At 56.3% G+C, this 21,783-nt stretch overlaps 1 protein-coding gene across 4 annotated transcripts in view; it reads right to left on the bottom strand.

Annotated features, from left to right (window-relative positions):
- Positions 1-21,189, bottom strand: part of ZMIZ1 (zinc finger MIZ-type containing 1) — a 150,727-nt gene extending 129,538 nt beyond the window's left edge. For 3 of the 4 annotated variants that reach the window (XM_055425350.2, XM_055425354.2, XM_055425353.2), the window contains exon 1: positions 21,105-21,189. The gene's annotated coding sequence lies outside the window, so the exon portion shown is untranslated. The remainder of the gene's footprint in view (positions 1-21,104) is intronic. The other variant, XM_055425352.2, reaches the window with a different exon arrangement.
- Between the last annotated feature and the right edge of the window lie 594 nt (positions 21,190-21,783).

Here is a 21,783-nt window from a genome sequence, read left to right as displayed (position 1 = left end):
GCCGGCAGGACCTGGACCGTGTTTTCGAGTGTGGATGTGCGCGTGTGCGCGTGTGCACCTCAGGCTGGGCAGCATCGGGGCGTGCATGCAGCTGATTTATAACCTTCAGAGGAAACAGAATTGCAGAGCTCACTCACAAATCTTCCCTATCGAGGGACTTGTGACAGGCAGACATGCAGTGAATTTCCAAGAACAGGCAGGCCTCCCTGCAGCCTCTGCTCCTGAGATGAGTCCAGGTGACCTGGCCACCTGTGGGTCAGCTCCACAGAGGTCCAGGCCAGTGGCGGCCAGTCAGTGGACAGATGGCTCAGCTCTGGGAGTGGTCACCGACCTGGGGTGGGGGACCTGTTTCTGGGTATCAGAAATGCTGGCTCCAGAGTGACCCGGCCCCTGGGGAAGCACCCCCAGACACAGGTTACCCATCCTCTACCCTCTGGCAGGCCCCACCCCATAGCCAGCCCTTATACTCTGGTCCTCATTGCTCAGAAGTTTGGGATCAGGACCCTTAGCACCTGCAGAACTGAAGATACTAGTGAATGTCTCTTGACTCATACCACATGCTTTTGTACTGTACTAAGTCATGTATGGATGTGAGAGTTGGACTGTGAAGAAAGTTGAGTGCCGAAGAATTGATGCTTTTGAACTGTGGTGCAGGAGAAGACTCTCGAGAGTCCTTTGGACTGCAAGAAGGTCCAACCAGTCCGTCCTAGAGATCAGTCCTGGGTGTTCATTGGAAGGACTGATGCTAAAGCTGAAACTCCAATACTTTGGCCACCTCATGCGAAGAGTTGACTCACTGGAAAAGACTCTGATGCTGGGAAGGATTGGGGGCGGGAGGAGAAGGGGACGACAGAGAATGAGATGGCTGGATGGCATCACCGACTTGATGGACATGAGTTTGAGTGAACTCCGGGAGTTGGTGATGGACAGGGAGGCCTGGCGTGCTGTGATTCATAGGGTCGCAAAGAATTGGACACGATTGAGTGACTGAACTGAACTGAAGTTTTTAAGGTTTGTCTTATTTGAGCACATGTCACATGCAGAGGTTGGAGAAGTCTCTTGAAAGTCCCTTGGACAGCAAGGAGATCAAACCAGTCAATCCTGAAGGAAATCAACCCTGAACACTCATTGGAAGGACTGATGCTGAAGTTGAAGCTCCAATACTTTGGCCACCTGATGCAAAGAGCTGACTCATCAGAAAAGACCCTGATGCTGAGAGAGATTGAGGGCAGGAGGAGAAGGGGATGACAGAGGATGAGACGGTTGGATGGCATCACCGACTCAATGGACGTGAGTCCAAGCTCCTGGAGACAGTGTGCTGCGATTCATGGAGTCACAAATAGTTGGCACGACTTCAGAGAACAATGGCACCCCACTCCAGTACTCTTGCCTGGAAAATTCCATGGACAGAAGAGCCTGATAGGCTGCAGTCCACGGGGTCGAGAAGAGTCGGACATGACTGAGTGACTTCACTTTCCCTTTTCACTTTAATGTATTGGAGAAGGACATGGCAACCCACTCCAGTGTTCTTGCCTGGAGAATCCCAGGGATGGGGGAGCCTGGTGGGCTTCCGTCTATGGGGTTGTACAGAGTCGGACACGACTGAAGAGACTTAGCAGCAGCAGCAACAGCAGCAGCAAGTGAAAAACAGCACATGCAGAGGCAAGGTTCAGAGAAGTGACGTGACTTGAGATGGGATCCTAACCGGAGTAGTCTGATTCCAGAACCCATTCAGAGAACCACTCCACCGTGTTGACTCAAATCCTCAGACTCCTTTGGGGTCCCCAGGCTGTGTCCCTGGCACACAAATGCTTAATGTGCTTCCCCCAGATGGGACAATGGAAGGGGGGCTCCAGGGTCCAGGCTTGGGTCTGGCTGGGATCACTCCACTGGTATTAAACCCTATCCCAGTTCCCACAGCTGTAAACTACGAGATGTTTCCAGCTTGTTCATGCCCAGAACTAGTGCTGCCACACTCTTGAGTCTGGCTTACAATGACCCTTCTAAACCAGGCCCCGGGGGCCACTGTGAGGACAGAGCAGAAAAGGGACGCATGCTTTCTTCCCAAACCTGGCTTGGCAACATGCTCCCCAGCAGCAGGCACAGTGGGCGGCTATAGCACACCCATGGGTACCCAGTCCTTGGGGCCTCTGTGATCTCCCAGCCAATTCTCTTGATGCCCCACCCCCACAGGTGGGAAGATGGGCAAGGGCAGGGCACAGAGGCTGCCACGCAGGTGGCAGTTGAGGGCCAGGGATAGGCCGAATCTTGGTTCTGCCCTAACCTGCTGTGTAACCCAGGCCAGTGTGGAGCTCTTTCTGAGTTTCGTCTTTTCTAGCTGGGAAATGAGTCAGGCGTGCCTGCACGATGGTTGGGGGGATTAAATTAAATGAGCATGAGCGAGGGCCTGACCCTTTCTGAGAGGTGTGTACATCCACGCAAACACATGCACACACAGAGCAGGGAGGACGTCGGGTTACAGGAATCCCCATCCCGGCCCACAGAGCACTCCAGGCCGACCTGCCCGAGAGGTGTCTCTGGGGACTGGCACCAGGGTGAGAGTCTCCGCTCCTCCTCCTCCAGCTCAGACTCCTTCAGCCCCAAACCTATAATCCCCAGCTGGGAAAATGACAGCCTTGCCCAGCAGCCGCCCTCGGCCGCTGGGCGGGGAGCCGGGCGGTGGCCATGGTGGTGTCCGGGAGGCGGGTCCGGGACACACAGCTGCCGAGTCAGGGGAGGTCAACGGCAGGGGACAAACGCCGTGGGGATTGTGGGCTCTGGGGTGGCTGGACAATGGATGAGAGGGGAGAAGGGGAAGGGAGGGCACAGGACTGCAGGGCCGGTCTGAGGCTGGGCCTGGGCAGGGCAAGGCCCAGGCAGATTAGCAAGGAGTCCTGACCCTGGAGCCAGGAGCACAAGGAGGGGGCCTCTGCATAAACGCAAAGGCTGGGGCCCAAGACCCTGAGGCTGGGCCGGCCCCTGGAGGCCACAAGGCAAGCCCTGCCCACAGGTTGAGGGTTGGGAAGCAGCAAACACACTGATTCCTGGGCTCTGCCCCAGCCTGCCCTGGAAGGTGGGGGACTCTGCATTCTGGAATGAGCCCCTGGGATCTGGTTGCAGCAGAGTGGCAGGTGGCTACGTGGGGACCTCTGGACGTCCCCTATCACAGGGAGGTGCTGGGGTTTCTTCTGCCTGTGCCGCCTTCCCCTCCACTTGGCAGGAGGCAAAGCCACAGCGGTGCCACGGACACCACGTCTGCCGAGCTCTGCTGCTCACCACCTGTCTGCTTAGAAGCATGTGACCCATTTGTGGGCAGGGCTGCAGGATGGTCCGATCGATCAGCAAGGCCAGGGCCAGCCCCTGAACACCCCTCCTGGGCCCCTCCCCACTGAGAACAGCTGTCAGGGTGCTGAAACCCTGGCGCTCTCTGCCTCCCCTCCAAACCTGCCTGGACAGGGAACTGTCACCAGCCCTAAGCTGCTGGGCTCTCATCCAGCATCACGTGGACCCTTGCCCCATCTCAGCAGGGAATGAATGGCCCGGCCTCCTGGGACATCCTGCCCCAGGCCATGCTGCCCTGGTTCTCCAATCGCCTTGGACAAGTCACATGTCTCTCTGGGCCTGGGTTTCCTCATCTAAAATAGGAAGTGGGAGGAGGCTGGACTTGGCAGCATGCAGGCTGTGAAGGGAGGGCATTCCGGGGGGACCGAATGGCTTGAACAGCAGCTCAGGGGTGGGAGCAGGAGGGAAACACACCCATGTGGACTGGGCCAGGAGACTGGGGTTGAGGCTGGATGTGGCCTTAGGGTTAGGGTCAAGGTTGAAACTGGGGTTGGGGTCGGCACTGTCTGAAGGGGAAGTCTCCTGAGGGCACTCAGTATCCCCCCAGCAGGGGCCCTTGGTGGCTGTCCTGATGTCTCTAGATCATGTGATGGGACTAACTGTGCTGCATGCTTAAGAGGAGAATGGCAGACTTTACTTGAGGCCACCCCAGGGGGCCACCAGGGAGCCCGGAAGAGAAATGGGGGTGCAGCCAGCCTCCCTTGGATCAGCCTGAGCATAGCAATGGCAGGGCCAGGGCCTACCCTATGGTGCTTTGCTTAGAAATCAAGCCCCAGGGTGACAGGCCACAGGGCAAGGGGGTTTCCAGGCCTTGCGGAGACAAGGGCCCATCTGGGCATAAGGGGCCCTGGGTCAGGGCCATGGGGAAGGCCCAGCTCAGGCCCGGAGGTCAGGACACCTGCCTGGGGCCTCCCGGGGCACAGGCTGTTCTGGGTCCAGATCCCCTGTTGGCGTTCCCACAGCCCCCGTCACACCTGTTGTCCTGTGGGGTATCTGGAGACCCAACCTCCGGTAAAAGGGTTATGCCTGAGGACCGGGGTGATGACTCAGGGCACACAGGAGTGCTGGGGTGTGCACTGCCTGGAACCCTCAGCCTTTTCCTCGGGCGATGCCACTGTGGAGGCCAGCAGAGCACTACAGCTGACCTCCTCGGGGGACAGGCCCCTGCCCTCTCCCAGCCCCCAGCTCCCACATCTGCCCTCCATCTTGACCTCCAGGATAGTGTGAAGCACCTTTAACCCTTCCCTGAAAGGAAGAGATGGACAGGCGGTAGGATAGGTGAATGAGGGGCCAGTCATTGGAGGATGGGGCCTGCCTGCTTCTCCCTGACCAAATGCTGGGATCTGAAGCCGGGGGCCGGACAGAAGGGCAGGGAGCACGAGGGGCCGATGTTCCTGGGGCCTGCCAACCCGGCGCCCCTGCTCACCCGCTGCCCGGTCCCACTTGCCACGGCCTTGCCAGCCCCTTCCCTGCCCCCTCGCGGGCCTGAGATGGCTGTCACCATGGCAACCCTGCTCATTCAGCCCGGGATAATGAAGCCAATGTGTTTTTCATTTCCATGAGCTGGAGTGTGGAGCAGAGCGGGGGAGGGGGCTTCCCCCTCCAGCCCCTCCTCTTGTGGGGGGAGGCAGGCTGGAGAGTGTGTGGGGGCCTAAGCAGCAGAGACGCAGACACCAGCGGGAGGGGTAGGTGAGGCCCGGAGCCACCAAGCTCTCGACCCGCTGCAGCAGCCTTGCAACTGGATAATGCCAGCCAGAACGGCAGACCTCCCTGCCAACACCCAGGCCAGGAGCGGTGGCTTGAAGCCAGGCAAAGCGGGGCTCCATTTCTAGCTGTGTGACCTTGCGCTGGTGCTATCACCTCTCTGGTCTCACTTCAGTAGAACCAGCAGCATTCGCTGGGTCCCTTCTGAGTGACTGGTCTTCCGCTGTCCCCAGAGAGTTAGAGAGGACCCAGACAGTGCCTCATCCCTCAAGAAGCCAAGGTTCCTGGGAGAAGGAGTCTGTACTGGACACATTTCTAAGCTGTAAAAATAAGGCCAGTAATTCTTACTTGATATTATCTTTGAGTTACGACTGGGCGGTGGGTCAGGGGAGGAAATATGAAGTCACGCACGTGAACATGCCTGCTGTACATAGTAGGTGTTTTATAAGTGCTGACCTCCCTTCTTTTCTCCATCCTGAGTCCCTGGCCCACAACACACAGAGAGCAGATGTTTAAGAATTTCTCACATGTGAGTCAGCAGTCACAGCTGCCCGGATGCCTCTTCCTCCCCTTGGCGTCAGGACGGAGACCTGCCCGTTCGGCAGGAGGGGAAATCAAGGCCTGAGCAGGGCTGGGGTGGGGGGAGAGCAGGGTGGCAGAGCAGTGGCCCTGGGCCAGCACTGTCGGTGGCAGGGCTCATCTGCGGTCCAGACAGGGGAGAGTGGCGGGGCAGGGCGTCTGGGAAACCCATGGCCCACAGTCTCCGCCATCACACCCCCGCCCCCAGCCCCTCTCCAAGGGCAGGAAGCCAAAAGCACTCACGCAGAAAACCCTGGCCTATCTCCCCTCCCTGCGCAATAATTCAATCACCTGGAGGCCAGTGGCCCTCTCTCCTGGCTGGGCTGACAGATTAGAGGGGGAGGGGAGGGAAGTATGCCTAGGGAGGGGGCGGGGAGACACGGAAAAATCAGAGAAGGGCTTGAAAAATGAAGAAATAAACCTGCCAGGAGGAAGACAGCCTCGACCTGTCCTCCATAAAGCTGTCTTAGGGCCACCAAGGATGCTGGCGGGTGGAGGGGGTTGGAAATGGCTCCTACGGGGACCCCTGCCGCCCCTGCCCAGCTGGGTTTCAGCCCCCCACTGGTGAGGGGTCAGGAAGGAGGGGACTGGATGGGCTTGTGGGCTAAAACGGGCAGGAGTTGGGGAGGGGCAGGAGTTGGGGAGGTGCAGGTGTCGGGGGAACATGGTGGGAACAGGGCCTTTTGTCACCCAGGCTGACTGGCACCTGCACACAGTAGGCACTTGACGTTGAGCCGGCCCTCAGGAGGAATGCAGCACCGTGTCCGTGGGCAGCCAGCAAGCGGGCCTCAAAGCAGGCTGACTGGCACAAGGGCTAGATGGAGCCTAGTCTGCCTTTTGAGCGATGGGGAGACAGGCCCAGAGTCACACACAGATTAGAGCCCCTTGGGTTCTCCAGCCCGGGGTGTCCAGCCCAGGCCACCTTTCACCATGAACTGCAGCTTGGGGGGGCCTCTCCTCCCCACCGAGGGGGAGACCCCCACTGAGTCGCCACGATGTGGGTATGCCAGGCTGGGGCTGAGCAGACCTGTGAAGGGCCTGCAGCCCTCCTCACCTGGGCCCCTCCTCAGGGCCATCAAGAATCACATTTTTTTAGGAATACCGAATGACCCTGAAAACTGCTCATGACATAAGTCCAAAAGAGAAGGAAAGAAAATTATAAAGTGACCAGAAAGTAATATACCAGGATGTTGACCAGGATAACTCCTGGTTGGAAGGATGATGGGCAGTTTTTGTTTTTCTTCTTCTAACTTTCCTGTGACTTCCAGACTTTCTACAACAAGCATGCATCACTTTTATAGTAAGGAAGAAAAGGACACTATTATAGAGTTTAAAATCAATAAGCCACTTCCACTAAATGCTGCTTGTGCTACATTCTCTATGTGAAGGACGTCAAAGAAACTTGCTGGATTTAGGTGGGTTTGATCCCTGGGTCAGGAAGATCCCATGGAGAAGGGAATGGCAACCTACTCCAGCATTCTTGCCTGGAGAATCCCATGGACAGAGGAGCCTGGCAAGCTACCCATCCATGGGCTTGTAAAGAGTCGGACACAACTGAGCAACTAACACTAGCAGTGCAGGCACATGTCCTCACCCACGCGAGCCTCCCACGTGAAGTCACTCCAGGCAAGAAGGAGGGGACCAGGGCTGCTCTTTATTTGCTGTGTGACTGTGGGTGAGTCCTGTGCCTCTCTGTGCACCGGTGTTTTGCCTTTATCCTACTGGCCTCACTGGATGGATGCTGAGGATTGCTAGGTCCGGGTAAGCTTGAACTAAACTCAGAAGGCTTCGTGAATTAGGGGCACAGGGCTTCTCTGATCAGAGGGGCACTGTTGGGGGCAGAGGGGCAGCTGAGGTGCCTCCAAAGGCTGGGCAGGCCAGTGCCGGGTGGAGGAGGCAGGCCCTGCAGCGCCAGGAGGCAAGGGGCCAGTGTTCATCCCCTGTTTACGGTGGAAACACAGACTTGAAAGGTTTCACTTTTCCACTGCTTTTGTGGTGGTGCTGTGGGGAGCAGGGCTTCCTGAGAGCGAGGCCAGCTTTCCAAGGCCACACCGAGTCCAGCCCCGCACCGGCCTCCGACAGGAAACATCATGTTTTCAATTTACCGGTCCCTGCCAGGCGCTGCAAGCAGGCCCACGCTCCACCAATCAGCTGTACGGAGAGAATGACTGCAGACCCTGCCACAGCTGGGAGCCCTCAGCCGGTCAGCAGAGCTCCAGGACCACGGAGGGACCTTGCTGGATCCCTGAGGGGCCCTGCTCTGACACAGCTCTGGCTGCAGGTCCCTGGAAGTTTTTATGGTTTTAGCAGCAGATGCACCCAGTGATTCCACTCCATAAACACCAATCCCTGGCCTTCTGGCTCCTACATCAGTTAGTCCTACTGCCTTGCTGACAGATGGGGAAACTGAGGTCCACAGAGAGAAGAGGTTTCCCAATGCCATCAGATTATCAGTGAAGAAAGAACAACCTCAAATCGGATTGGCAGATTCCCAGCTGAGTCCCCTGGCAAAATGGGACTATCCTGCAGCTGCCCCCCGATCCCACACCCCTCCATGATGGTGACGACAGCTGAGCTCCACCACACACCTATGACCCAGGCATCGTGACCACTTTTCAGCCACAGAACCAGCCCGTGAGCTGTCTGACCTTCCTATCTTACAGATAAGGAAACTGAGTCCTGGAGAAGTTTAGAAACCTCTCCATGGTCATAGGGCTATGACGTGGAGCTGGGGGTCTCAGAGTGCACTGCGAAGCTGGCCTTCTCTACCCCTTCCCAAGGACCCCTGGTTCTGTGCCTCCAAGGCCTAGGGAGGTGCCCCAGGTGAGACACACTGACCCTCGCTCTCCCGCCCCGCTCATCCCTCACCTCCTGCTCACACTTAGGGAGAGCCAGTGGGAGGAACGTCAGACAGAGAGGGAGGTGGGGAGCACCCCAGGGAGGGCGGGCCAGAGCAGGAGTCGCCGCAGCCAGCTCTGCGGGGACAGGCCTCTTGCTGTCTCTGGGCCCCAGTTTCCCCCTGTCTAGGGCAGGTGGGGTCTGACTGGCTCCTCCAGTCTGTGACATCTGGGGTCTCCAGAACTCCACATTCGGGTGTCTCTGTGCTACCTGGTTTCTGTGAAGTCCTCCCCCTCTGCCCCTATTTCTGGATGAACTCTGAACTCTCCAACCTCAGTGCCCGGTGCATTCGGATTTTAAAGCCCAAACGTGCCGTGGGACATCCGAGCTACAAAGGGGCTGCCAACCTGATCCCCTTCCCTGCCAGAAGCCAGGGGAGCAGGGCTCCCCAACACGATGGATTTGAGGAAAGCTTGATGAGAAACGACACAGCTGTATTCATCTATAGATCCGTAGCTTCACTAGCTCCTTGACATCCAGGAAACAGAGATGGGATTCAGCCTGGGCACCTCATCACGCTGCTCCTCCTACGCCCCTCTCTGGAGCCAATACCTGGGTGGTCAGGACTGGCTGTGCACATGGTCTTCCCCCAGGGTCACTTCCATCCACTCTGTCTCAGCCCTTTCCTGGCCTTTCCATGTGTCTGAGCATGGCCTGCAGCTAAGCCCATCCTGGCTCTGAGAACTATCTGAGTAGGTGCTGAGAAGGGATCTGGGCCCTGATACACATAGGCCTGACTGATGGCTGTGCTGGCAGCTTCAGAAGCCCAGCTAAATCTGGAGAATGCATCTACTATGTGACCAATCCTCCAGGCCCTGGTGAGGAGGCCCTATTCTCCTCATTTTATGATGAAGAAGAAGAGCTTCTGGGGGTCAGGTGACCTGACCTTACACAGCTCAGGACCTGAAGATTTAAAGATACTTGACTGTCAGAGATGAACCTGACATACCTCCATGAAACCCCCTCTGATCTTGGTTGGTGGGGGGCTCTTCCCCAGCAAGGCCCAGAGTGAGTGCTCTGTGTCTTGCATCTGGCTGAGGACTCAGGCTTGAAAGTCAGGTGGAGCTGGGTTCAAATTCTGACCCTAGCTCCCAGGGACTGCACAAGCTATTTAACTTCTTTATTCCACAGTTTACTCATTTGCAAAGCAGGCTCTATAAATATTAAATTGGATAATGCATATAAAGTTCACACAGCTGTCATTAAGACTCCCCCAACACACACACACACACACACACACACACAGCGCAACACACAATCATGATTAACAGCAAGGACGAGGACTTAAGTCCTGTTTGGGTGACCCTGGGCAAGTCACTAGCTCTTTTTGCTGATCAAAGTCGATTCTTAAAATTTCTCCTTATTACTTTCCAAGAGATCTCCTCCTCAGCCCCTAAAAAAAGCAGTGGCTCAGGGCTTCCCTGGTTGCTCAGTGGTAAAGAATCTGCCTGCCAATATAGGAGACGTGGGTTCTATCCCTGGTCCAGGCGGATCCCACATGCCGCGGAGCAAGTAAGCCAGTTCTCCACAACTACTGAGCCTGTGATCTCAAACCGAGGAACAGCAAGTACTGAAGCCTGTGTGCCCTAGAGCCTGTGCTCAGCAGCAAGAGGGGCCACCCCAATGAGAAGCCCATGCACCACAGCTAGAGAGTAGCCCCCCTCACAAGGACTAGAGACAAGCCTGTGCAGCAATGAAAACCAACACAGCCAAAAAATAAATAAATAAAATTATATATATTAATATTTAAAAAACCCAGCAGAGTTGTCCTTGGGGCCCGAGGGATTTTCTGACGACTCTGATTCTGTGTGTCCTTTTTCACACTCGCAGCCCACCGAGCTCCAGCCACTTCTCAGAAGCTCCATGGCCCAGGCCCTCTCTGGGGGAGCCAGGCAGGCCTGGTGCCACTGGCTCTGCAGAAAGCCCAGCATCAGCCCCCACTGGAGACATCATGGTGTTTCCAGTTAGCTCATTCTTGGTGCAGAGGCGGCACATTTGGGAAAATCATATTGCACCGAGATTAAATGCCTTTAATTCCTATTGAATCTCCCATCTGACTCACTGGCCTCTTCCCTGGGCTGGCCCTGTGGTCATTACCATTTAAACACCTGAATTATCAAACTGCCAGGCACCAAAGGCTGGCAGATAAATTATTTCCGTTACAAAAGACTGATTCAGGGGAAGGGCCCATTCTCTAACCGCTGGGCGTTCATCTTCCCACAGAGCTGGGAAGGTGCCGGAAGGACCTGTGTGAAGATCGATAATGAAAGGCTTCAAATGATTTCTCGAAGAGTTTGCAACTTCCTTCTTCTTTGTGTCCAAAATGATGCTCCAGGGGCTTCGGGAACCACAGGGACAGTAAGGGCTGAGACGAGTGAGCCCGGGGAGGCAGGACAGGTTGCAGTTCAGGAGGGTCAGACAGCACGAGCCCCTCCCTGGCTCTGCCACTTGGCGACTTTGACTGTTTTCCTGGCCTACCCCTGCCTCAGTTTCCCCATCCCCAACATGGAGATGATACTGGTCCCCACTTCATAAGATGGTGTTGGGATCAACGGAGATGCTGCTTTGCCTCTGACACTGTCATTATTATTATTGTCCAAGGGCCCCATGGCTGGGTCGTTTTTTGCTTTTCAGTAACAGAGGTGTGATGCACAGTCATTTTCCTCCTCTCTCTGAAGCTCCAGGGTGTGGGGGGGAACTGTCTGGGGCATGCATTGAACGCCATGTGCAGGGGCACCCCAGGGAGGCTCCCCTTGCTCTGCAGCTGGGCCCCGAGGGTCTTCGCCCACCATGTCTCCACTTGGACAGGTCCTAGAGCGAGCCCTTGGTGGGCACCAGCTACCCAGGATGCTGAGGAATTCTGCTGGGCCACCCCAGGCTCTGCTCCTCGTCCCCAGGCTGTGCCCCCACCTGTCTGTCCCTGCTGCCTCCTGACCTGGGTTTTCAGTCACTGGGCTTATACTCAAGTGTACGTCATGTAGCCTGCATTCAACCTGCATCTACTGAGCACCTACTCTGCTGTTCCTTTCCACAGCCCTCAGAGGATAGCTACTCTGTGCTGTTCATCCACGTAATAGGTACGCAATCTACAGCGTGCCAGGCCTGAGCACACAGCAGAGCCGCAGCCCTACTCCATCCAGTGGGCCTCCCTGCTGCCCCCTGAGGCAGGAGAAGGCCTGGGTGTGGTACACTGTCTGTGGGCCTGTCTGCTGGGCGCTGGTACAAACGTCACCTCCCCCCGCTCCAGGCACAAGCACACTCACACACAGGCGACTATCTATCTAGGGTCCTGGTTTGGACCACACACAACCTAAGGGTATGGCTTTTCCTGCCTTACCCCAGCCCTACCTGAAATCCTTGAAAGCCTTTGACTGTCTATTGGCTCCACTCAGCCTCCTCCAGGAAGTCTTCCAGAACCCTTACTCAGCAATAACCCCTCCTGGTGCCAGGGGCATCACTCATTTGTCCTCTGCATGTGTGTCTTGGCTTAGACTGTGGGCCGCCTGAGGGCTGCCACGGGGTCTTCTGCTTCTTTATCATCCCAGCAGCTAAGCCCAGACCCACACAAGGAGTAGGTGCTTCCTAAATACTACCACCTTACTGACCGCAGATGGAGAGTTGCGGGGAGGACCAGCCTGTGCAAGGGCCCTATGACAGGTGCCAGCGTGAATCAAGGACCCAGCTGGGCTCTGGGCCCAGGGAGGGACAGCGCCTCCGGCCCCAGCCCACACCAGGACTGCGATGCGAGCAGGATGCCAGCGGTCAAAGGATCGTAGCCCAGACCCTGAGCCCCAGTTCTGACATCATCTCAGACAGGGGGTGAAGGCCTTGGAGGGGAAATAATTCCCCCTCTGCCACCTGCTAGGGCCCAGCCAACTCAAACAAGGTCTTATTAGAGCAAGGGCTTGTTTTTCATCTCTTCTTATTAATTCTCCTGAGCGCCAGTGAGTGGAAAATGGGAGGGAATCTGGGAGGGAGAGCCTTGTCGGTTCTGGAGCACGGTGCCCTCTGTGTGGATATTCCTGGAAACCTTCCACAGGGCGTCCTTGTCTGGGGCAGAAAGACTTGGGGCAGAGCGGGGGTTGTTGTTTTACTCTAGCAGTGTGTTTCCAAAAAGGCCCAGTGTTCTGGAGCAGCTGGCTCCCTGGTCCCTGTACTAAGACAGCCCTCATCTCTTCCCAGGAGCTGAAGAGGCTGATTTAGGGCTCAAGCCTGGCAGGCCTACCCGTCTCAGAGGGACTCTCTAAGGAGAGGGGTGGTGGGTGGTTGGTGTGGCCCAGAGACCAGACCACAAGCCAAGAGGCTTGGTTCTGCACCTGCTTCCCTCTTCTCCCTGGCCAGGCCTGTTCCACCCGGGGCCTCAGTTTCCCCATCTACAAAAAAGAAAGGGCTCCACAGGGCCATCTTCTAGTACTGACACTCCAGGTTTCCATGTGGGTTAACTAATAAAGCACCAAGGTCCCTCAGAGGAGCCAGACAATCCCATTCCCCTGCCTCCCTCGGCTGGGACCAGGCTAAAGGGCTAATTCAGTTCAGGGAAGAGAGTTCAGATCTGCCGATGCCTCTTGATCTAAGGCCTCCTGCAAGGCCCAGGGGAATCGCCACTAAATGGCCCATCACACCCAGGGAACAGCTTTTCTGTCTCTAGGGCTCTGGAGCTGGTGGGTGGCTGCTGACCTGAACACTCTGTGGCCAGAGGAATGGGGCTGACACTCATAGATGTGACTCAGGGAGCCTGGCAGACGGGACACCAGGAAATGTCCTTCTGATTATCACAGGGTTTTAAGAGCAGGAAAAGCCTTTGCAGATCATCTAAACCCTGGGTTTATTCATGAGAAAACAGCCACAGACAGGGACAGGGCTTGTCCAAGTCCACCCAGCGAGGCTGTGATACTGTCCATGGCCCTGCCTCTTGGCCAGTTCCCTGTGACCAGCATCCGTGTGTTCCAGACGGGCCTGACTGAAGGTGTTATATGGGGTACTGGTTAGAAATTCAGAGTCCAAAGCCCAACTCTAACTCACAGAATCAGACTCCAAGAGAGGGGTCTAGGAACAGGCATTTAAACAAATGCCCCCCTGGTCTGTGTGCATTGGTGCTTTGGAGAAGTGCCATATTGAAGTGTCATCCTGACAGTTCCCACCCCAGAGCTCCAGAGAGGACTCAGAAGGCCAGCATCGCTGGAGAAGGGAAGTATCTAGGTCCTGGATCTAACAGGCACCAGCTCCAAGCAGATGCTCCAGTGCTGAGGGGTGGGGGTCTGTCTTAGGGAATCGATTTACAGTCAACAGGGAAGACTGGTACTGCACAGCCATTGCTGCATTCCAGCCCCGCAGCATCCCTGCAAGCAGGTGGGTTTCTCCCCACTTATAGATGAGGAAACAGAGGGAACCAGAAAACGAAGTAACTTGTCTAGACTCACCCACTTGACCGATGGTACAGCAGGGATTTGAGCCCCAAAGTGTCTGCCCCAGGTGGTGCTAGTGGTAAAGAACCTGCCTGCCAGTGCAGGAGACATAAGAGACTCAGGTTTCACCCCTGGGTGGGGAAGATCCCCCGGAAAAGGAAATGGCAACCCACTCCAGTATTCCAGCCTGGAGAACCCCATGGACAGAGAAGCCTGGCGCACTACAGTCCATAGGGTTGCAGAGTCAGACATGACTCAAGCGACTTACCACGTGTCTGTCCTGCTTTAAGTGTCCTACTGTGTCCTGTACCCACAGACACCAGTGGGCCCACGGGTGGTGAGCTCTCCAGCAGCAGAGGTGGGCAAGCAGCTGCTAGAGGATCTTGGCAGGCAGGAATGACCTTGAACAACCCTCCTGGAGCTGTGACTGGGGAGAAACTAAGCTGGATAAAGGGTGCAAGAGTGTTCATTGTGTTTCTTCCACACACAGAGAAAAATGGTCCAGATTATGTACAGGCTCTAGTTCACTATGGTCCTCTTGGTGCAATTATCAGAGCTGCCAGGCAGGGGACATCTAGGGGCCTCAGCTGAGGGCACTTGTTGGGGGTGGAGACAGGGGGGTGAAGGGGGTTGGCTCACCCAGTGACAAGGGTAGGGGATGACTGGAGTGGGGAAGGGAGCTCAGCAGGGACCACCTGGCGAGGGCTGTCCCATGCTAGACTGTCTACCGACTGAAGGGTAGACCAGACAGAGAGGCACCAGGGGAGCATTCCATGGAGGCTGTGAAGCAGAGATGCTCCCACATGAACCGAAACAGGCCCCCAAGGATGCCTCAAGACAGCAACGAAGGGTCCCAAACAGCTGCGAGGAAACACGCGCCACTTCCCAAACCGGAGCTGAAGAAGGGCGAGAAGCACTTGACGGGGGAGCCAGGGCTTGACAGGAAGGGCTCCCACAAGGGGGCCCCCTGCTCTCCAGTAACCAGGGGAGCATGGCAGGCAGGGGCTGTGCTCCCCAGCCAGCTCTCTAGGGGCGTTACGTGGTCCTCATAACTTGGGGACTCTAGAAATTTCCCTGAGCACAGTCCGCACAGCAGCCACAGCACGCTGACACCTGTGGGACCACACTGAGGCGACCACCTCCTCCCCACACCCCTGCTGGCCATGGCTCAGAACGGACACATCTGACGAACAGATGCGATGCTCAGGGAGCCGGGGCCGAAAGGGCGGGAAGCCGCGCGCAGCACTGTTTCTCATAACCTGTGTGCAGTCTCAGAGCCCTTCTCAACACAGCCTGCCCAACACATTCAACACTGGCATGCCGGGTAAAACCTCCTTGCCATCTCCCAAGGAAGCTGAGGGCACATAGGCTGGGTGCCTACTGGCTTCCTGCTGTCATTCAGCACTGGCATACCAGGACCTTGGGCTTCCCAGGTGGCACTAGTGGTAAAGAACCTGCCTGCTAATATGGGAGACAAAAGGACATGGGTTCGATCCCTGGGTAGGGAAGATCCCCTGGAGGAGAGCATGGCAACCCACTCTAGTATTTTTGCCTGGGAAATCCCATGGACAGAGGAGCCTGGAGGGCTACAATCCATGGGGTTGCACAGAATTGGACTCAACTGAAGCAACTTAGCATGCATACCAGGACCTTGTAGGGGACATGGTTCAGAGCTTCCCTGAGGGGCATTCACTCCAGCAGGGAGGGGGCAGGTGGCTGGTTGCAGAAGGAGAGACCAGGAAAGGCCATGGGGGAGCTCCTCCATGGGCAGGGGTCCCACAGAGGGAGGACGTGCCAGCACCTGAAACTCCTGACTTTCTGCCACAGTGCCGGAGTGGAGGCAAACAAGAGTGCGACTGTCAATTGAGTGGGCAGCAAAGTGCAGCTGCTGGGGCTGTGGGTGACAAAGAGGAAAGTCAGCTCCGGAGGGTGGGGCTGGAGCCCTCCGGGTGGGCAGGGGCTGGGCCAGGCTCCAGGGAGACAATTCCCTTCTCCCAGCTCCTGTGCCTGGAGCCGGCCTGCTCCATCATCTCCTGACCCTGTGGGGAACCTCTGGGTTCACAGGTACATCCGCTGGGCGCCTCTGCAATTCAAACTGCATCCTGGATGATGTGGGAGGCGGTGGAGGACAGGAGCCTCCCTTCCTGGGCTCCAACCCCCAACCCTGTTTTCTAGGGGGGTTGGAAAGAAGTTGGGGGTGACGGGGGCAGGGACTGGCCTCTATTGTGGCATAGCCTGTGAGAGGCACCTCAGTCTGGGGCTGTTTGGGCATGAGGTGGGGAAGCTCACAGTTGCTGGAACCCCTTTTGGGGGGAATGGAACCCTCACATAATTTCTCCTTTATCCTTATTGAGGTTCAGTCACCTGGGTATGGGCTACAGTCTTGCCTGATTCGATTTACCTTTCTGACCAATGTGACGTGCCCAGTCCTTTATTCCGAACAGCAGGACGGCAGCAACCTTGTCTTACAGAGAGCACACTGGCTTTGCAAACTCTCATCTGCAAAACTTCCTTCCCCTGCTTCAGTTTACCCCCATGTGAACCGGAAAACTGGGGTCGCCAAGGCTGCACCTGGCTGACTATGGCAGCCAAGAACCACACACGGCACTGAAACATCTTCCCCGCACTAGATACACAACAGTCTTCGAAGACTGGGTATGAGAAAAGAGTATAAAACAGCCAGTGTTATTATCCCAACACGGGATGAATACAAAATAAAAGATGATGGGCCCAGCGGTCTGCTGAGCACCCTACAGGGCATCAGAACAGAAGGACAGGGTGGAGAGCTTAGGGTGGAAACCACCAGGGCCTCTGAGGACTGGAGGCCTTGGAGTCCCCGGGGAGCCGGGCCATGTCCATCCCTGGGGGCGGGGGTGGGGTGGGGGGAGCACGGCTTGATGAAGGCTCTGAAAAGTTCCAGCTCTACAGCAACAGGGCTGACGGCTCTGGAGGCAGGGGGAAGCGCAGAAGAAAGCTGCAGCCTGGTGACAGGTGATAAGGATGGGGAGGGGGCAGCACGGTGGAGCGGCAGCTTAGGACACCGGCTGGCAGCTAGTGTGTGGTGTGGCCGTGAAAGAGGCTGGGGCCAGATGGTGGCAGCCTTGATGCCAGGCTGAGTCGGCCTGGCACACAGCTGGCACTTACAGGAAGACTGGCTGGCCAGGGATGGGGACTCAGAAAGATGCCAGGGGCATCCAGATGAGTGGAAACCACTAAGGCCCACCGCCCACCTCACAGGTCACAGATACCCTTCAGGCCTGCAGTTCTCCAGGAGCCCACCCTCTGGCTCCTTCTCTCCTCGGAAAAGGACAATTTATTTATTCATGAGCATACACCCGCTCCCGCCAGGCAGCCAGCTCCTGGACACCTCACTTCTAATTATAGCAAGAATTTCATTAGTGCTGGAGGGAAATGCTGGGTTTCCAGCTGCCTCTGCTAGTGGACGCAGGCCTCCTCCCTCTCCCTTGCTCTAGCTTGTGGCCAGGACATATGCCCACGATGGCACAGAGGGGCAGCCATGGGGGCAGATATCAGCCAGGAGATCAGACTCCATCCGGAGTGGTTGGCGCAGTGAGGGTCCCTGGGGATGGGATGGTGGTCATCCCTGGGGGTAGGAGATGGGGGACTTATCACACACAGCGCAAAGACTCCAAGCAGTGGGACTGTGGGGTGCTGCCTTGGACACCCTGAAGAGAAAGGTGGGAGGGAGCTGTGTGTTGCCAGAGTTGGGCAAACAGGGGGAAAGGTGTCAGCTTGGGAGCCTGGGAGGTCTCGGTTCTGCGGAGTCCTGGGATGACGGAGGTGATGACGCAGAGCTGGGAGGGAGGCAGACTGGGGCTGTGGGACTGCCACTGTGAGAAGAGAGGGGAGTTGGGCAGGAGAGAGGAGCCTGCACAGAGAGAATCAGATAGAAAGAGACAAAGACACGGAGGGCCGGCGAACAGAGAGACAGACAGACAGACAGACAGAGACACACACGAGCTGGATTTGCAGGCCAAGGAGAGAAGTAAAAACATTGGGCCAAGTTGGTCAGGCTGTTCAGGGGATTACCCAAGCAGACCCCTGCCTCCCCATGGGGGCCTGGCTGTACCCACCCACTCTTAGGACTAGACTCAGGCATCGCCGTGGTCAGCAGGGCCCATCTGGCCAGTCTGAATGTGCGGCCGAAGCCAGGCCTCATGTATGGGGATGGCCTGAGGTGCCAAGTTCTTGCTGGGAGCTGCACACATGGGTGGAGGCACTCATACACGGGGGGCACTTGCCTTTTCTTGCACACTCACAAATATTCACACACTTCACAGCCTCATATATAGCCTAGCTAATCACACACACATCGCCTCACACCTGTTCAGGGACACACATTGGCACACACACCACTGCACACTTTCCTTCCCTCCAGGGAACAGGCTCCAAAGCATCAGAGCCTTGCATGGACAAGCCCCTTTCTCAGTCTTCCCTGGGGGCCCTGGGAAGGAGCTCCAGGGGGAGAGGCTTTCCTCTCTGCCAGTCCAGCCTCCTCTGTGTCCATCCTGGGGAGCCTCATGCTCTCCCCCAAACTCAGGAAAGCTCTGAGCCCCTCAGTCTGCTGCCTGAGTGCCACAGCTTGCATAGTTTCTAGTGACAAGGAACTCACTACCTCCCCAGAAAGCAGCTTAAAAAAAAAATGTCTCTAGACAGCTCAGACTCTTGGAAAGTTGAACTTGAGGACACCTCAGTGAGGTTGCCATCAAGGGGCCTGAGTTCTGTTGGCCAGAGTCCATCAGTCAAGACTGTCCTTTCATCATCGGTTTGGAAAGTAACACAGTCAGCCAATCACTCCGGCTTTCACTCTACATTATAACAGAACCAGAGAATCAGTGTTCTACAGGATCCCCTCCTTGACTGATGACTGCTAACGAAGTCTCAAGAAAATCATTCATTCATTTATGCACTCAATTGATAAACTATCAACCAGGCAATGACCATGTGCTGGGGCACTAGGATATGCCCCGGATCGTTTAAAATTCTTTCCTAGTCTGACAACTTGACTTTCACCCATTTTATAGGTCAAAGGTGAGACCAGGGAGAAGCAGCGACTTGCTTAGAGTCACACTGGGGGCTGGTGGTCAAAGGCAGAGCCTCACTGGTGACGCTGCAGGCACTGACCATCTGCCAGCCCCGGGAAGGAAGGGAGAAGGCTGCACGTCTGCCATCCCCATCCCCAGCCGTTTCTAGGACACCGAGGTATTGATTACCACCCTCGCCTTGGAGCGGTTTTCTTTCCTTTTTTTTTTTCCACCAAGGCTTTCTATCCTCCTTTTTTTTTTTTTTTTAAAGAATAAACTCTAAGCCGCTCCTATGATTAATTACCAGCTGCCTAATGCTCCTCTACCAGCAATTTCTGGAAAGGGAATGAATTACCTTGAAAAACATCCGAAAAGAGAACCCACCATGAAGGAGAATTTCAAAGGTTACCTCACAATTAGCAATGGGTTCCCCTAGCCTGATCGAGTTGCCAGTAGGTCCTCTGGGGAGGGACAGGCCACCAGCCCTCAGGGGCCACCCACTGGCTCCTGAGGGCCGCCAGGTTTGGAGGGCTGGACAAAGGCCGCCCGGCAGAAATGGGGGTTATTTCCTGAGCACCCACCTTGGGCCTGCCCTGTGGCTCTGCCCCTGATCTCTAAGGCATTGTGGGCTTCTTAATTCTAAGGTATCTCTCCTGGTTCAAACCCCCACTCCACCACTTACAGCTCTGTAGGTTTCTTAACCACTCTGAACCTCCAGAGAATGAGGCATTAAACACACCTCCACATGGGATTACTGTGTGGGGAAATATGCATTTAAGGAGCGCAGTGCCTGGTACACAGCCGATTCTCACCCAGCTGTAACACTTGGAATATTCCAGGTTTCTAAGCATCCTGCTAACAGCCCTCTCAGCAATGTTGGTATAATTATCCTCGTTCAGATGAGAACTCTCACGGAAGTGAAAGGACTCGCCCAAGGTCGTGAGGAGGATAGGAGGAAGCCAGGATTTCCTATGGAAGGAAGGGAGATCAGAGTCTGCTCCCTGGTTCTAGCACCTGAGTGAAGCGCAGAGGGTCCCCAGGGCTCACCTGGCCCTGAGTGTGGGTACCTGGGAGCACTGGGGTCTCAGGAGAAATGCTGAGAGCAGCAGGGAGACCATCGGGAGTGACCTCCCACCAGGACGAAGACTCGGGCTCCCCTGGATGGGCCCCAGAGCCTTGGGACAAAGGTCCCTGGCCCAAGTCAGCATTTCTGGGACAGCCTCTCATCTCTGGTTGGGAGCCACCGAATAAAGAGGGATTACATGGGTGGCCCTCTAAGTGTCATCAACCCTGAAAAGCCACTCCGTGATGAGACACGCTGGTGTCGGGGCCTGAGGCAGGCCTGGGAGGCTCAGCTTGGGACCCTCGGGCTCCAGCTGCTTCCGGGAGCTCCCTAGGGGCCCAAGCTGCCTCATCAGGCTGAATGACCACCTGGTGTCCATCCTGGCATGGGTGGGCCCTCAGGGAGGAGGGAGGTGTGTGAGAAGCAAGGGAAATGCCAGATCCTGAGCGTTTGCTGTGTCCAGCTGTGCCGGTGCATATGTGGGCTCAGGGGTGTGGTGCCCAGCCCTCTCTCATAGACAGGTAAACTGAGGCACAAAGGAACCTCACAGGGTCATTGTGGATGAGAGGCAGGGCCAGGATTTGTATGCAAGCACTTTGACCCCAGACTTGTGGGTGCTCAGGGGACTAAGGGAGAGAGAGGGTGGGGCAGCCATGGCCCCCATCTCAGTGAATAGGCTTCTCTGCCCATCCCGCCTCTTTCCGTGTGGCTGCCATGTTGCTTGGTGCATGAGGCCCCCGTGCCACGGGGTTGAGTGGTACAGACAGGGCTGCTGAGCCAAGGCTGGAGACGTCAGACCTGTCCCTCTTCCTGCATGCATCTCCCACCTCTGCCGGGCAGCCACTGTAGAACACAGGCCAGGCCTAAGAGGCCCTGAGAAGTCCTTTTGAGGACCAATGAGATCTTAGTGGGGGTGGGGTGGGGGCTGCATCCAGTCCCACCCAGGCTGTGCTGCAGTCAAAGGCGCAGGGCGCTGGGGCCAGCACCTCCCCGACTCAGGACACGCCTCCTGCCCCTTCCCCGAGCATCCAGGCCAAGCTGCCCCCACCAGCCCGGCTGCACACCTACCTCAGAGACCCGTGAATCACCAGCGTCCCACGTGCCGGTCAGCAGCTGGTGGTTCCTCCGCCTCACTCCAGCTCCATTCTCCTGCAATGAGAAGGCTGGTCAGGGACCACTCACAGCAGGGGCCCCAGAATTGACCTGCGGCCACAGACCCCGGCCCACCTGCTGGAAAGTCTACTGTCGGCTAAATCGAATCATCACCACTGGACAGATGGGGAATCTGAAGGATGGAGAGGAAAAGGGGTCTAATGCCAAGGGGCCCTAATAGGCCCCTGACACTCCACAGCTGCCAGTTACTGGCTATGTGACTGTGGGTAAGCTCCTGACCGCTACGGGTTTCAGTTTCCTCACCTGTCAAATGGAATCACAATGATCTCTCCAAGGGTTTCTGGGAGGATCTAAGGGCCTATGGTGACAAAAGCACTTGATGTTCATTCATTAACTCAAGAAACATTTAGCGAACACCCTGAGCTGTGAACAGGATCACAGATCAGCCCTTGTGGGGACTCATAATAGGCAAAGAATCAAACAACACATAATTAAAAGTGGAATCTGCCGGAAAGAGCAAGTACAAGGGTGACACAGCATAGACTCAAGGTTCAGGGCCATTTCTTTGGGGAAGTAAAGTCGAAGGATGAGCCAGAGAGAGGCAGGCTAGGGCATAGGGAACAGTATATGTGAA

This window comes from Moschus berezovskii, chromosome 12 (genome assembly GCF_049115385.1).
Source record: "Moschus berezovskii isolate FMDL1 chromosome 12, NW_MosBer_1.0, whole genome shotgun sequence".
Lineage (NCBI taxonomy): Eukaryota > Metazoa > Chordata > Mammalia > Artiodactyla > Moschidae > Moschus > Moschus berezovskii.
The sequence above is the reverse complement of the archived record's forward strand: the minus strand, read 5'-3'. Positions and strand labels throughout refer to the sequence as shown.